Genomic DNA, 15,462 nt, shown 5'->3' with positions numbered 1-15,462 from the left:
TCCTCTGTGCTCCTTCCTGTCTGATAGGACTCCTCTGTGCTATCTCCTGTCTGATAGTACTCCTCTGTGCTCCTTCCTGTCTGATAGGACTCCTCTGTGCTCTCTCCTGTCTGATAGCACTCCTCTGTGCTCTCTCCTTTCTGATAGGACTCCTCTGTGCTCTCTCCTGTCTGATAGGACTCCTCTGTGCTCTCTCCTGTCTGATAGGACTCCTCTGTGCTCTCTCATGTCTGATAGGACTACTCTGTGCTCTCTCCTGTCTGATAGGACTCCTCTGTGCTCTCTCCTGTCCGATAGCATTCCTCTGTGCTCTCTCATGTCTGATAGCACTCCTCTGTGTTCTCTTCTGTCTGATAGCACTCCTCTGTGCTCTCTCATGTCTGATAGGACTCTGTGCTCTCTCCTGTCTGATAGGACTCCTCTGTGCTCTCTCCTGTCTGATAGCACTCCTCTGTGCTCTCTCCTGTATGATAGCACTCCTCTGTGCTCTCTCCTATATGATAGCACTCCTCTGTGCTCTCTCATATCTGATAGCACTCCTCTGTGCTATCTCCTGTCTGATAGCACTCCTCTGTGCTCTCTCATGTCTGATAGGACTCCTCTGTGCTCTCTCCTGTCTGATAGGACTCCTCTGTGCTCTCTCCTGTCTGATAGGACTCCTCTGTGCTCTCTCCTGTCTGATAGGACTCCTCTGTGCTCTCTCCTTTCTGATAGGACTCCTCTGTGCTCTCTCCTGTATGATAGCACTTCTCTGTGCTCTCTCCTGTCTGATAACACTCCTCTGTGCTCTCTCCTGTCTGATAACACTCCTCTGTGCTCTCTCCTGTCTGATAACACTCCTCTGTGCTCTCTCCTGTCTGATAGGACTCCTCTGTGCTCTCTCCTGTCTGATAGCACTCCTCTGTGCTCTCTCCTGTCTGATAGTACTCCTCTGTGCTCTCTCTTGTATGATAGAACTCCTCTGTGCTCTATCCTGTCTGATAGTACTCCTCTGTTCTCTATCCTGTCTGATAGTACTCCTCTGTGCTCCTTCCTGTCTGATAGGACTCCTCTGTGCTATCTCCTGTCTGATAGTACTCCTCTGTGCTCCTTCCTGTCTGATAGGACTCCTCTGTGCTCTCTCCTGTCTGATAGCACTCCTCTGTGCTCTCTCCTTTCTGATAGGACTCCTCTGTGCTCTCTCCTGTCTGATAGGACTCCTCTGTGCTCTCTCCTGTCTGATAGGACTCCTCTGTGCTCTCTCCTGTCTGATAGGACTCCTCTGTGCTCTCTCATGTCTGATAGGACTACTCTGTGCTCTCTCCTGTCTGATAGGACTCCTCTGTGCTCTCTCCTGTCCGATAGCATTCCTCTGTGCTCTCTCATGTCCGATAGCACTCCTCTGTGCTCTCTTCTGTCTGATAGCACTCCTCTGTGCTCTCTCATGTCTGATAGAACTCTGTGCTCTCTCCTGTCTGATAGGACTCCTCTGTGCTCTCTCCTGTCTGATAGCACTCCTCTGTGCTCTCTCCTGTATGATAGCACTCCTCTGTGCTCTCTCCTGTATGATAGCACTCCTCTGTGCTCTCTCATATCTGATAGCACTCCTCTGTGCTATCTCCTGTCTGATAGCACTCCTCTGTGCTCTCTCCTGTCTGCTAGCACTCCTCTGTGCTCTCTCCTTTCTGATAGGAATCCTCTGTGCTCTCTTCTGTCTGATAGCACTCCTCTGTGCTCTCTCATGTCTGATAGGACTCTGTGCTCTCTCCTGTATGATAGGACTTTTCTGTGCTCTCTCCTGTCTGATAGTACTCCTCTGTGCTCTCTCTTGTATGATAGAACTCCTCTGTGCTCTCTCCTGTCTGATAGTACTCCTCTGTGCTCTCTCCTGTCTGATAGTACTCCTCTGTGCTCCTTCCTGTCTGATAGGACTCCTCTGTGCTCTCTCCTGTCTGATAGCACTCCTCTGTGCTCTCTCCTTTCTGATAGGACTCCTCTGTGCTCTCTCCTGTCTGATAGCACTCCTTTGTGCTCTCTCCTTTCTGATAGGACTCCTCTGTGCTCTCTTCTGTCTGATAGCACTCCTCTGTGCTCTCTCCTTTCTGATAGGACTCCTCTGTGCTCTCTCCTGTCTGATAGGACTCCTCTGTGCTCTCTCATGTCTGATAGGACTACTCTGTGCTCTCTCCTGTCTGATAGGACTCCTCTGTGCTCTCTCCTGTCCGATAGCATTCCTCTGTGCTCTCTCATGTCTGATAGCACTCCTCTGTGCTCTCTTCTGTCTGATAGCACTCCTCTGTGCTATCTCATGTCTGATAGGACTCTGTGCTCTCTCCTGTCTGATAGGACTCCTCTGTGCTCTCTCCTGTCTCATAGCACTCCTCTGTGCTCTCTCCTGTATGATAGCACTCCTCTGTGCTCTCTCCTGTATGATAGCACTCCTCTGTGCTCTCTCATATCTGATAGCACTCCTCTGTGCTATCTCCTGTCTGATAGCACTCCTCTGTGCTCTCTCATGTCTGATAGGACTCCTCTGTGCTCTCTCCTGTCTGATAGGACTTCTCTGTGCTCTCTCCTGTCTGATAGGACTCCTCTGTGCTCTCTCCTGTCTGATAGGACTCCTCTGTGCTCTCTCCTGTCTGATAGGACTCCTCTGTGCTCTCTCCTGTCTGATAGGACTCCTCTGTGCTCTCTCCTGTATGATAGCACTCCTCTGTGCTCTCTCCTGTCTGATAACACTCCTCTGTGCTCTCTCCTGTCTGATAACACTCCTCTGTGCTCTCTCCTGTCTGATAACACTCCTCTGTGCTCTCTCCTGTCTGATAGGACTCCTCTGTGCTCTCTCCTGTCTGATAGCACTCCTCTGTGCTCTCTCCTGTCTGATAGTACTCCTCTGTGCTCTCTCTTGTATGATAGAACTCCTCTGTGCTCTCTCCTGTCTGATAGTACTCCTCTGTGCTCTATCCTGTCTGATAGTACTCCTCTGTGCTCTATCCTGTCTGATAGTACTCCTCTGTTCTCTATCCTGTCTGATAGTACTCCTCTGTGCTCCTTCCTGTCTGATAGGACTCCTCTGTGCTATCTCCTGTCTGATAGTACTCCTCTGTGCTCCTTCCTGTCTGATAGGACTCCTCTGTGCTCTCTCCTGTCTGATAGCACTCCTCTGTGCTCTCTCCTTTCTGATAGGACTCCTCTGTGCTCTCTCCTGTCTGATAGGACTCCTCTGTGCTCTCTCCTGTCTGATAGGACTCCTCTGTGCTCTCTCCTGTCTGATAGGACTCCTCTGTGCTCTCTCATGTCTGATAGGACTACTCTGTGCTCTCTCCTGTCTGATAGGACTCCTCTGTGCTCTCTCCTGTCCGATAGCATTCCTCTGTGCTCTCTCATGTCTGATAGCACTCCTCTGTGCTCTCTTCTGTCTGATAGCACTCCTCTGTGCTCTCTCATGTCCCGATAGAACTCTGTGCTCTCTCCTGTCTGATAGGACTCCTCTGTGCTCTCTCCTGTCTGATAGCACTCCTCTGTGCTCTCTCCTGTATGATAGCACTCCTCTGTGCTCTCTCCTGTATGATAGCACTCCTCTGTGCTCTCTCATATCTGATTGCACTCCTCTGTGCTATCTCCTGTCTGATAGCACTCCTCTGTGCTCTCTCATGTCTGATAGGACTCCTCTGTGCTCTCTCCTGTCTGATAGGACTCCTCTGTGCTCTCTCCTGTCTGATAGGACTCCTCTGTGCTCTCTCCTGTCTGATAGGACTCCTCTGTGCTCTCTCCTGTCTGATAGGACTCCTCTGTGCTCTCTCCTGTCTGATAGGACTTCTCTGTGCTCTCTCCTGTCTGATAGGACTCCTCTGTGCTCTCTCCTGTCTGATAGGACTCCTCTGTGCTCTCTCCTGTCTGATAGGACTCCTCTGTGCTCTCTCCTGTCTGATAGGACTCCTCTGTGCTCTTTCCTGTCTGATAGGACTCCTCTGTGCTCTCTCCTGTCTGATAGGACTCCTCTGTGCTCTCTCCTGTCTGATAGGACTCCTCTGTGCTCTCTCCTGTCTGATAGGACTCCTCTGTGCTCTCTCCTGTCTGATAGCACTCCTCTGTGCTCTCTCCTGTCTGATAGGACTCCTCTGTGCTCTCTCCTGTATGATAGCACTCCTCTGTGCTCTCTCCTGTACGATAGCACTCCTCTGTGCTCTCTCCTGTCTGATAGCACTACTCTGTGCTCTCTCATGTCTGATAGGACTCTGTGCTCTCTCCTGTCTGATAGGACTCCTCTGTGCTCTCTCCTGTCTGATAGCACTCCTCTGTGCTCTCTCCTGTCTGATAGCACTCCTCTGTGCTCTCTCCTGTCTGATAGCACTCCTCTGTGCTCTCTCCTGTCTGATAGGACTTCTCTGTGCTATCTCCTGTCTGATAGGACTCCTCTGTGCGCTCTCCTGTGTGATAGGACTCCTCTGTGCTCTCTCCTGTCTGCTAGCACTCCTCTGTGCTCTCTCCTTTCTGATAGGAATCCTCTGTGCTCTCTTCTGTCTGATAGCACTCCTCTGTGCTCTCTTCTGTCTGATAGCACTCCTCTGTGCTCTCTCATGTCTGATAGGACTCTGTGCTCTCTCCTGTATGATAGGACTTTTCTGTGCTCTCTCCTGTCTGATAGTACTCCTCTGTGCTCTCTCTTGTATGATAGAACTCCTCTGTGCTCTCTCCTGTCTGATAGTACTCCTCTGTGCTCTCTCCTGTCTGATAGTACTCCTCTGTGCTCCTTCCTGTCTGATAGGACTCCTCTGTGCTCTCTCCTGTCTGATAGCACTCCTCTGTGCTCTCTCCTTTCTGATAGGACTCCTCTGTGCTCTCTCCTGTCTGATAGCACTCCTTTGTGCTCTCTCCTTTCTGATAGGACTCCTCTGTGCTCTCTCCTGTCTGATAGGACTACTCTGTGCTCTCTCCTGTCTGATAGGACTCCTCTGTGCTCTCTCCTGTCTGATAGCATTCCTCTGTGCTCTCTCATGTCTGATAGCACTCCTCTGTGCTCTCTTCTGTCTGATAGCACTCCTCTGTGCTCTCTCCTGTATGATAGCACTCCTCTGTGCTCTCTCCTGTCTGATAGCACTCCTCTGTGCTCTCTCCTGTCTGATAGCACTCCTCTGTGCTCTCTCATGTCTGGTAGGACTCTGTGCTCTCTCCTGTCTGATAGCACTCCTCTGTGCTCTCTCCTGTCTGATAGCACTCCTCTGTGCTCTTTCCAGTCTGATAGTACTCCTCTGTGCTCTCTCCTGTCTGATAGTACTCCTCTGTGCTCTCTCCTGTATGATAGCACTCCTCTGTGCTCTCTGCTGTATGATAGCACTCCACTGTGCTCTCATGTCTGATAGCACTCCTCTGTGCTCTCTCCTGTCTGATAGCACTCCTCTGTGCTCTCTCATGTCTGATAGCACTCCTCTGTGCTCTCTCATGTCTGATAGCACACCTCTGTGCTCTCTCCTGTCTGGTCTGATAGCACTCCTCTGTGCTCTCTCCTGTCTAATAAGACTCCTCTGTCCTCTCTCCTTTCCGATAGCACTCCTCTGTGCTCTTTCCAGTCTGATAGCACTCCTCTGTGCTCTCTCCTGCCCCTCCAGGGGCGCACTGACAGGTCGGGCATTCGAGCACCGCCCAAAGGCCCGGACCTAAGAAGGGGCCCGCTGTGGCCAGGATCTTATTTATTTATTTATTTATTATACATTTTTTAACTTTTTACATTTTTTAACAAACTGCCCGCTATGTCCCGATCAGCTGAGAGGACGGCAGGAGGGCCCTTAAATGCCTCCTCACCGTCCGATCATTGGTCTGAAGCTCCAGTCAGCCATGGCAGGCTGGAGCAGCGGAGCACCAATAACACTAATCAATGTTATGCTATGGCATAGCATTGAGCAGTATATGCAATCCAAGCATTGCATGTAATAGTCCCCTATGCGGACTAAAAAATTGTGTAAAAATAAAAAAAATAAAAAAAAGTTAATAAATGTGAATTAACGCCTTCCCTAATAAAAATTGAAATCACCCCCCCCCCCCTTTTCCCATTTAAAAAAAATAAAAATGTAAACAAAAATAAACATAAACATATGTGGTATCGACATGTGCGTAAATGTTCGAACTATAAAAATATAATGTTATTTTAACAGTACGTTTCGCTCACTGCTTCATCCGGGGGGGTGAAGCGGAAGAAGCCGTGAGTGAAACGTTGGGTGGTGGGAGCACACCATCTGTACCTGTTCCACTTTGTAATAACATTTTTTACTCTGTGCACTTTACTATATTGTGTGGTTGCATGCTCAGATGTGAAGGACATACTTCCTGTCTGCTATTTATTCTGTTTTTCATTTCTGAGCATTATTTTGCTGTTACCTTTGGTACGTATTGCCTTTACCTTTCAGCATGCAACCTATACCCTGCATATTGTACTTGGATTTATTGTATTACATTTTGTACTCATGCTTCCACTTTCTGTTCAGATTTCCACCAGTCCCATTCTCCCCCTCTATGCATTTTATAGTTTTTAAATGTATGTTCTTTTTACTATGGTAAACTAATAAAGTATTATTGATTCTCCAAAGCCATTTTTGTTCTTGGTCTTTCTAATTGCTAGGCATGGATCAGTCACGCATGGGAACTCTTTATATCTATGTTTGATTACAAATGCTTCTGTTCTGCTGCTCACTCATTGTGACATCCACAGCTCAGAAAGGGGCTGTCAGAGGCAAGCACTGAGCTGCCCTCACTCTCCATTCACTTCCTCTCTAAGGGTGCTTTCACTCTACGATTGTAGTGTACGGTTGCTGCAAAAACCGGCCGCTCCCCTATCCCAGCCGGATCCGACCCGAAGCCCTTTCATTTCAATGAGCCGACTGGAGTCAAACGCTGACTCCGGTTATCTCATTTTTGCCCCGTGTACCGTTTTCTGACCGGACCTAAAACCGTGGTATACCAAGGTTCTAGGTCCGGTCAGAAAACCATATTCGGCGAAAAGGGAGACAACCGGAGTCAGCGTTTGACTCCGGTCGGCTCATTGAAATGAATGGGGTTCGGGCCGGATCCGGCTGGGATACGGGAGCGGCCGGTTTTTGCCCCTCCCAACCGGATCCAGCAACCGTACACTACAATCGTAGTGTGAAAGCACCCTTAGTCTGATGTGCTTGATCTCTTCATCCAATCACTGTAAGCTGCTATGTAACCCCTTCTTTTCTGTTCTCAGACAAGAGTCTGATAAACAGGACAGGAGTGAATGCTAGTCCTGCCCTCAATTCCTCGACTTTGTTCTAGCCTGTGCTTCACCTGGGACAACAAAAATGATCTTGCAGCCATGATTTCTATAAAAAGGAGATAATTTTTTATGAAGTATATTAGAAGGTATATTATTAGGTTACTGTTTTGCCAAGATGTGGAAATATATAAAATATTTTTATTCTGACTTATTTAACCCCTAGAGGACATGTGACTTGAGGTGCAATCGCGGGGGTCTGATGTGTTAAGATAGACGGCAGAGGTCCGCCCAGCTGCCTCGCTCTTCTTCTCTGATCTGCCTCTGATCAATCCTATGTTTAGTGTTAAGTATTTGCAGTCAATAGATTGTAATAAATAGTTATCGTCACATGCGTAAATGTCCAAACTATTCAAATAAAATGATATTGGTCCCATACGGTGAATGGCGTAAATGTAAAAAAAAAATTACAAAATTGCTGCTTTTAGACACATCCCATCTCAAATATATATTTAATAAAAAGTGATTTAAAAAAATTCAGATTTATGCAAATGTGGTATCAATAAAAACTACAGATCTCGGTGCAAAAAATGAGCACTCATACATCCCTATATACGGAATTATGAGAAACTCATAGGGGGTCAGAAAAGAGCAATATAATGGCCATAATTGAATATTGCAAACCGGATTTGTTAATTCTGTCTGTGCCAGAATGTGCACCAGAATTGAAAAAAAACGACTAACTCTCCATTTTACTGAGAAAACCGGATATGGGGCATGGTCATTTGGACAAGTAGGCGTGGTCACCGAAAAGGGGGCGTGTTCCTAACATTTTTTTAAAAAAACAAGGAAAACTTGACAGATCTGAGCATGTGTAAAAAAAAAAAGCTAAATTTAGGGAAACCTTAGTAAATACCGTGGAAACTTTTGTAGGGGATTAAAACCCACAAAGAAAACTACTCTCCACTCTTTGTAAATCAGGGCAAATATGTTTATAATATAAAAGTTGTCATTACAAAGTAAAATTGGTCGCGCAAAAAACAAGCCCTCATGGGTCTGAAGATGGAAAAATCACGGCATCTGAGGGGTTAATGGTGGACATCAGCACACTCGCTGATGTCCGCCATTACCGGCGGGTCCTTGGCTGCTGATAGTAGCCGAAACTTGCCGTGAATGATGCAAGCAATGCGTCGTGTACAGGACATCCCAGTGCATCAGGATGTACATTTATTAAAAACTTTCTTTTTAACCTTAGACTGCTTTCACTCTATGTTTTTCTGGAGTGCGTTTTGGTGTGTATTATGCATCAAAATATGGGCCAAAAAATGGATGCAATGCTTGTCTTTTTGTTTTAACATGAAAATGTGCTGTAGTTTACACTGTGAACTAAATATCAGCAATGATGAAAGGAAGGTGGCCAAAGAAAGCAAAACAAATTCCATAAAAGTCTTTAAAGGAGAACTCCAGAATATAAAAATTGTCCTCCATACTGCTGGCAGAAAAAAAATAAAGATGTACATACCTTCCTCCGGTCTCCGCCACGATCCTCTTCCTGGTTGCCGGTGGTCGGCGAGTCATCCTGCGCTTAGCCAATCACCGGCTGCAGTGAAGTCCCGACTCGGCTGGCGATAGGCTGAGCGGCAGTGTGAGAACGCTTCAAAACACAAAATTCTTCACTAGACCGGCACCTGCTGCCGGGGCCGAAAACGTCACACTGTCGCTCAGCCTATCGACAGCCGAGCCGGGACTTCACTGCGGCCGGTGATTGGCTGAGCGCAGTATGACTCGCCGACCACCAGCAAGCAGGAAGAGGATCACGGCGGAGACCGGAGCCGGTTACCGGAGGCCCCGGGGGAGCGAAGGAAGGTATGTACATCTTTATTTTTTTTACTGCCGGCAGTAAATTCCCCCTCCCTGCTCACTCAGTGTACATTTCTGTTCGGTGCATGCACCGTTCCCTGGGTACACCCGGAAGCGGCGTTCACACACGCAAGGATGCTGGAATGAAGCTCAGCCATAGGCCGCTTCCGAGTGCACCCAGGGAGCGGCGCATGTGCCGAAGAGTAACGTACACCAAGAGAACAGGGAGGGGGATTATGAAGATGGAGGAGCTGGGCGGAGTGCCCACCTGGCGAAGAGGACTTTACAGCGCCCGGAGCAGGGATCGTAGCTCCGCCTGTGCTCCAAGCAACTAATTTGCACGTACAGAAAAAGAAGAATTACGGCGGAACGGAGCGACAGATCAAGATGCGGTAAGTATCATTTTGATCAGTATCACCCTCACTACAAGCCTGTATGACAGGTTAGTGCGGGTGATACTGATGACAGGTTTCCTTTAAAGCATGTTCACAGGATATGCCATGAATGTCTGATATATGTGGGTCACAGAGGTGGAACCAACATCAAACGTAGTAAAATTTAGCAAAAGAGGGGTGCTAAACTGAATCTTTGCCTTGGGTGAGGCAACAGTCAGCTACAGCTCTGGTCATTCTGTTCAGGCAGCGCTGCACCAATATCCAATGGGTGGGGGTCTATCTCCTGGCACCCTCGCCAATCAATCAATTAAAAGGTTATTTTTGGACATTGCAAAAGTATGACATTGTCATTATTAACCTCTTAAGGACACAGGGTGTATCCATACGCCCCCGTTTCCAAGTCCTTAAGGACACAGGGCGTATGGATACGCCCAGCGCATTTCCGGCTCCAGCCGCTAGCTGGAGCGGAGCCGGTGCCGGATGCCTGCTGAAATCGTTCAGCAGGCATCCCGGCATATCGCCCAGAGGGGTCATTATGTCCCCCCATGTCGGCGATGGCCGCAGATCGCTGGACTATTCAGTATAGCGATCTGCGGCGGCTTCCGGGTCAATCGGGTCTCCGGTGACCCGGAATTACTGGCTGATCGGGGCCGTCACGGCCCCGAACAGCCATAGCCAGCAGGGGTGAGGTGGCACTGGTGCCACCTCACGATCGCCCTGATTCGTCGGCCGGTTTCCCGGCCGACCAATCAGGGCGCCTGCTGCGGGTGTCACTCCCGCAACCCGCTCTGCCCCTCTTCTGGAGGACGTGAGCGGGTGCGGGAAGAAGACCCCGGGTGCTGGGGACCCCGATCCCCGGCGTCCCTGTTGGGATCGGGGCCCCAGTAGCGACAGCGGCGGCGAGGGACTGACCTGCGCAGTGGCGTGGAGCAGCAGTTATAGGTGAGTGACAGCCTCCTGCTGTTGCTTAGCAACAGCTCCCAGCATGCAAAAAGGGCATGCTGGGAGCTGTAGTTATACAACAGCAGGAGGCAGACCACCACAACTCCCAGCATTCCCTCATGGACATGCTGGGACTTATAGTTTTGCAACAGCTGGAGGCACATTTTTTCTATGGAAAAGTGTACCTTCAGCTGTTGCATAACTACAACTCCCAGCTTGCACAATCAGCTAAAGGGCATGCTGGGAGTTGTAGTGGTGCATCTGCTGGTTGCATAACTACAACTCCCAGCATGCCCGTTGGCTGTCAGTGACTGCTGAGAGTTGTAGTTTTGCAACAGCTGGAGGCACACTGGTTGTGAAACACTGAGTTAAGTAGCAAACCAGTGTGTCTCCAGCTATTGCATAAATACAATCCCCAGCCAAAGTAGTATGCCTCCAGCTGTTGCATAACTACAAGTCCTAGCATGCCCTTCCGCTGTCCGTACATGCTGGGGGTTGTAGCTTTTGCAACAGCTGAAGGCACACTGGTTGCAAAACACTGAGTTTGTTACCAAACTCTTTGTTTCACAACCAGTGTGCCTCCAGCTGTTGCAAAACTACAACTCCCAGCATGCACTGATAGACCGTACATGCTGGGAGTTGTAGTTTTGCAACAGATGGAGGTATTTACCCCCCCAATGTGAATGTACAGGGTAGACTCACATGGGCGGAGGTTTACAGTAAGTATCCGGCTGCAAGTTTGAGCTGTGGCAAATTTTCTGCCGCAGCTCAAACTGCCAGCGAGAAACTACTGTGAAGCCCCGCCCGTGCGACTGTACCCTAAAAACACTACACTAACACAAAATAAAATAAAAGTAAAAAACACTACATATACACATACCCCTACACAGCCCCCCCCCCCTCCCCAATAAAAATGAAAAATGTCTGATACGCCACTGGACGCCACAAAACGGAGCCTCCAACTGTTGCAAAACAACTACTCCCAGTATTGCCAGATAGCCACTGACTGTCCAGGCATGCTGGGAGTTTTGCAACAGCTGGAGGCACCCTGTTTGGGAATCACTGGTGTAGAATACCCCTATGTCCACCCCTATGCAAATCCCTAATTTAGCCCTCAAATGCGCATGGCGCTCTCACTTTGGAGCCCTGTCGTATTTCAAGGCAACAGTTTAGGGCCACAAATGGGGTATCGCCGTACTCGGGAGAAATTGTGTTACAAATTTTGGGGGGTATTTTCTGCTATTACCCTTTTTAAAAATGTAACATTTTTGGGAAACCAAGCATTTTAGGTAAAAATGTTTTTATTTTTTTACATATGCAAAAGTCGTGAATCACCTGTGGGGTATTAAGGTTCAAATTACCCCTTGTTACGTTCCCCGAGGGGTCTAGTTTCCAAAATGATATGCCATGTGGTTTTTTTTTTGCTGTCCTGGCACCATAGGGGCTTCCTAAATGCGGCATGCCCCCAGAGCAAAATTTGCTTTCAAAAAAGCCAAATGCGACTCCTTCTCTTCTGAGACCTGTAGTGCACCAGCAAAGCACTTTTCACCCCCATATGGAGTGTTTTCTGAATCGGGAGAAATTGGGCTTCAAATTTTGGGGGGTATTTTCTGCTTTAACCCTTTATGAAAATGTTATTTTTTTGGGAAACCAAGCGTTTTAGGTAAATTTTTTTTTTTTTACATATGCAAAAGTTGTGAAACCCCTGTGGGGTATTAAGGTTCACTTTACCCCTTGTTACATTCCCCAAGGGGTCTAGTTTCCAAAATGGTATGCCATGTGTTTTTTTTTTGCTGTCCTGGCACCATAGGGGCTTCCTAAATGCGGCATGCCCCCAGAGCAAAATTTCCTTCAAAAAAGCCAAATGTGACTCCTCTTCTGAGACCTATAGTGCGCCAGCAGAGCACTTTTCACCCCCATATGGGGTGTTTTCTGAATCGGGAGAAATTGGGCTTCAAATTTTTGGGGGTATTTTCTGCTATTACCCTTTTTAAAAATGTAAAATTTTTGGGAAAACAAGCATTTTAGGTAAAATTATTATTATTATTATTATTTTTACATTTGCAAAAGTCATGAAACACCTGTGGGGTATTAAGGCTCACTTAATTCCTTGTTACGTTCCTCAAGGGGTCTAGTTTCCAAAATGGTATGCCATGTGTTTTGTTTTTTTGCTGTTTTGGCACCCTAGGGGCTTCCTAAAGGTGACATGCCCCCCAAAAACCATTTCAGAAAAATGTTCTCTCCAAAATCCCTGTTACGCCGAGCGCTCCGGGTCCCCGCTCCTCCCCGGAGTGCTCGCAGCGTCCTCTCATTCGCAGCGCCCCGGTCAGACCTGCTGACCGGGTGCGCTGCGATATTACTCCCAGACGGGATGCGATTCGCGACGCGGGATGCGCCCGCTCGCGATGCGCATCCCGGCTCCCGTACCTGACCCGTTCCCCGTCTGTGTTGTCCCGGCGTGCGCGGCCCCGCTCCTTAGGGCGCGCGCGCGCCGGGTCTCTGCAATTTAAAGGGCCACTGCGCCACTGATTGGCGCAGCAGGCCTAATCAGCATCATCACCTGTGCACTCCCTACTTATACCTCACTTCCCCTGCACTCCCTCGCCGGATCTTGTTGCCATTGTGCCAGTGAAACAAGGAACAAGGAAACGCTCCTTGTGTGTTCCTAGCCTGTGTTCCAGACCTCCTGCCGTTGCCCCTGACTACGCTCCTTGCTGCCTGCCCTGACCTTCTGCTACGTCCGACCTTGCTCTTGTCTACTCCCTTGTACCGCGCTTATCTCAGCAGTCAGAGAGGTTGAGCCGTTGCCGGTGGATACGACCTGGTTGCTACCGCCGCTGCAAGACCATCCCGCTTTGCGGCGGGCTCTGGTGAATACCAGTAGCAACTTAGAACCGGTCCACCGACACGGTCCACGCCAATCCCTCTCTGGCACAGAGGATCCACTTCCAGCCAGCCGAATCGTGACAGTAGATCCGGCCATGGATCCCGCTGAGGTCCCGCTGCCAGTTGTCGCCGACCTCACCACAGTGGTCGCCCTGCAGTCGCAACAGATAGCGCAACAAGGCCACCAGCTGTCTCAACTGACCGTGATGCTACAGCAGCTACTACCACAGCTTCAGCAATCATCTCCTCCGCCAGCTCCTGCACCTCCTCCGCAGCGAGTGGCCGCTTCCAGCCTCCGATTATCCTTGCCGGATAAATTTGATGGGGACTCTAAGTTTTGCCGTGGTTTTCTTTCGCAATGTTCCCTGCATTTGGAGATGATGTCGGACCAGTTTCCAACTGAAAGGTCTAAGGTGGCTTTCATAGTCAGCCTTCTGTCTGGGAAAGCCCTGTCATGGGCCACACCGCTCTGGGACCGCAATGACCCTGTCACTGCCTCTGTACACTCCTTCTTCACAGAGATTCGAAGTGTCTTTGAGGAACCTGCCCGAGCCTCTTCTGCCGAGACTGCCCTGCTGAACCTGGTCCAGGGTAATTCTTCTGTTGGCGAGTACGCCATCCAATTCCGTACTCTTGCCTCCGAATTATCCTGGAATAACGAGGCCCTCTGCGCGACCTTTAAAAAAGGCCTATCCAGTAACATTAAAGATGTGCTGGCCGCACGAGAAATTCCTGCTAACCTGCATGAACTTATTCATCTTGCCACCCGCATTGACATGCGTTTTTCCGAAAGGCGTCAGGAGCTCCGCCAGGATATGGACTTTGTTCGCACAAGGCGGTTTCTCTCCCCGGCTCCTCTCTCCTCTGGTCCTCTGCAATCCGTTCCTGTGCCTCCCGCCGTGGAGGCTATGCAAGTTGACTGGTCTCGCTTGACACCTCAAGAGAGGACACGACGCCGCATGGAGAACCTTTGCCTGTACTGTGCCGGTACCGAACATTTCTTGAAGGATTGTCCTATCCGTCCTCCTCGCCAGGAAAGACGCACGCTGACTCCGCACAAAGGGGAGACAGCTCTTGATGTGAACTCTGCTTCTCCACGCCTTACTGTGCCTGTGCGGATGTCTTCTTCTACCTTCTCCTTCTCTGCTATGGCCTTCTTGGATTCCGGATCTGCAGGAAATTTTATTTTGGCCTCTCTCATCAACAGGTTCAACATCCCGGTGACCAGTCTCGCCAGACCCCTCTATATCAACTCTGTTAACAATAAAAGATTGGACTGTACCGTGCGTTACCGCATGGAACTTCTCCTAATGTGCATCGGACCCCATCACGAAAAAATTGAATTTTTGGTCCACTCTAACTGCACTTCAGAAATTCTTCTTGGATTACCGTGGCTTCAACGCCATTCCCCAACCCTTGATTGGACCACAGGGGAAATCAAGAACTGGGGTACTTCTTGCCACAAGGACTGTCTTAAACCGGCTCCCAGTACTCACAGTCGTGACCCTGTTGTTCCCCCGGTATCTGGTCTTCCTAAACAAGCAAAAAACAAGCAGAGACTTTGCCTCCTCACAGGCCTTATGACTGTCCTATTGACCTCCTCCCGGGTACTACTCCACCCCGGGGCAGAATCTATCCTCTGTCTGCTCCGGAAAACCAAGCCATGTCGGAGTACATCCAGGAGAATTTAAAAAAGGGGTTTATCCGCAAGTCCTCCTCTCCTGCCGGAGCTGGATTTTTTTTGGTCTCCAAAAAAGATGGCTCCCTACGCCTTGCATTGATTACAGCGGACTTAATAAAATCACGGTAAAAAAACGCTACCCCTTACCTCTTATCTCGGAACTCTTTGACCGCCTACGAGGCGCCCACATCTTTACCAAGCTGGACTTAAGAGGTGCTTATAATCTCATCCGCATCAGGGAGGGGGACGAATGGAAGACTGCATTTAACAGCAGAGATGGACACTTTGAGTATCTGGTCATGCCCTTTGGCCTGTGCAACGCCCCTGCCGTCTTCCAAGACTTTGTTAATGAAATTTTTCGTGATCTTCTATATACCTGTGTTGTGGTTTACCTGGACGAGATTCTGATTTTTTCTGCCGACTTAGAAGAACACCGCCAGCATGTCCGCATGGTTCTTCAGAGACTTCGGGACAATCAACTCTATGCCAAA

This window comes from Hyla sarda, chromosome 1 (assembly GCF_029499605.1).
Source record: "Hyla sarda isolate aHylSar1 chromosome 1, aHylSar1.hap1, whole genome shotgun sequence".
Taxonomy (NCBI): domain Eukaryota; kingdom Metazoa; phylum Chordata; class Amphibia; order Anura; family Hylidae; genus Hyla; species Hyla sarda.
Note: the sequence above shows the minus strand (reverse complement) of the source record.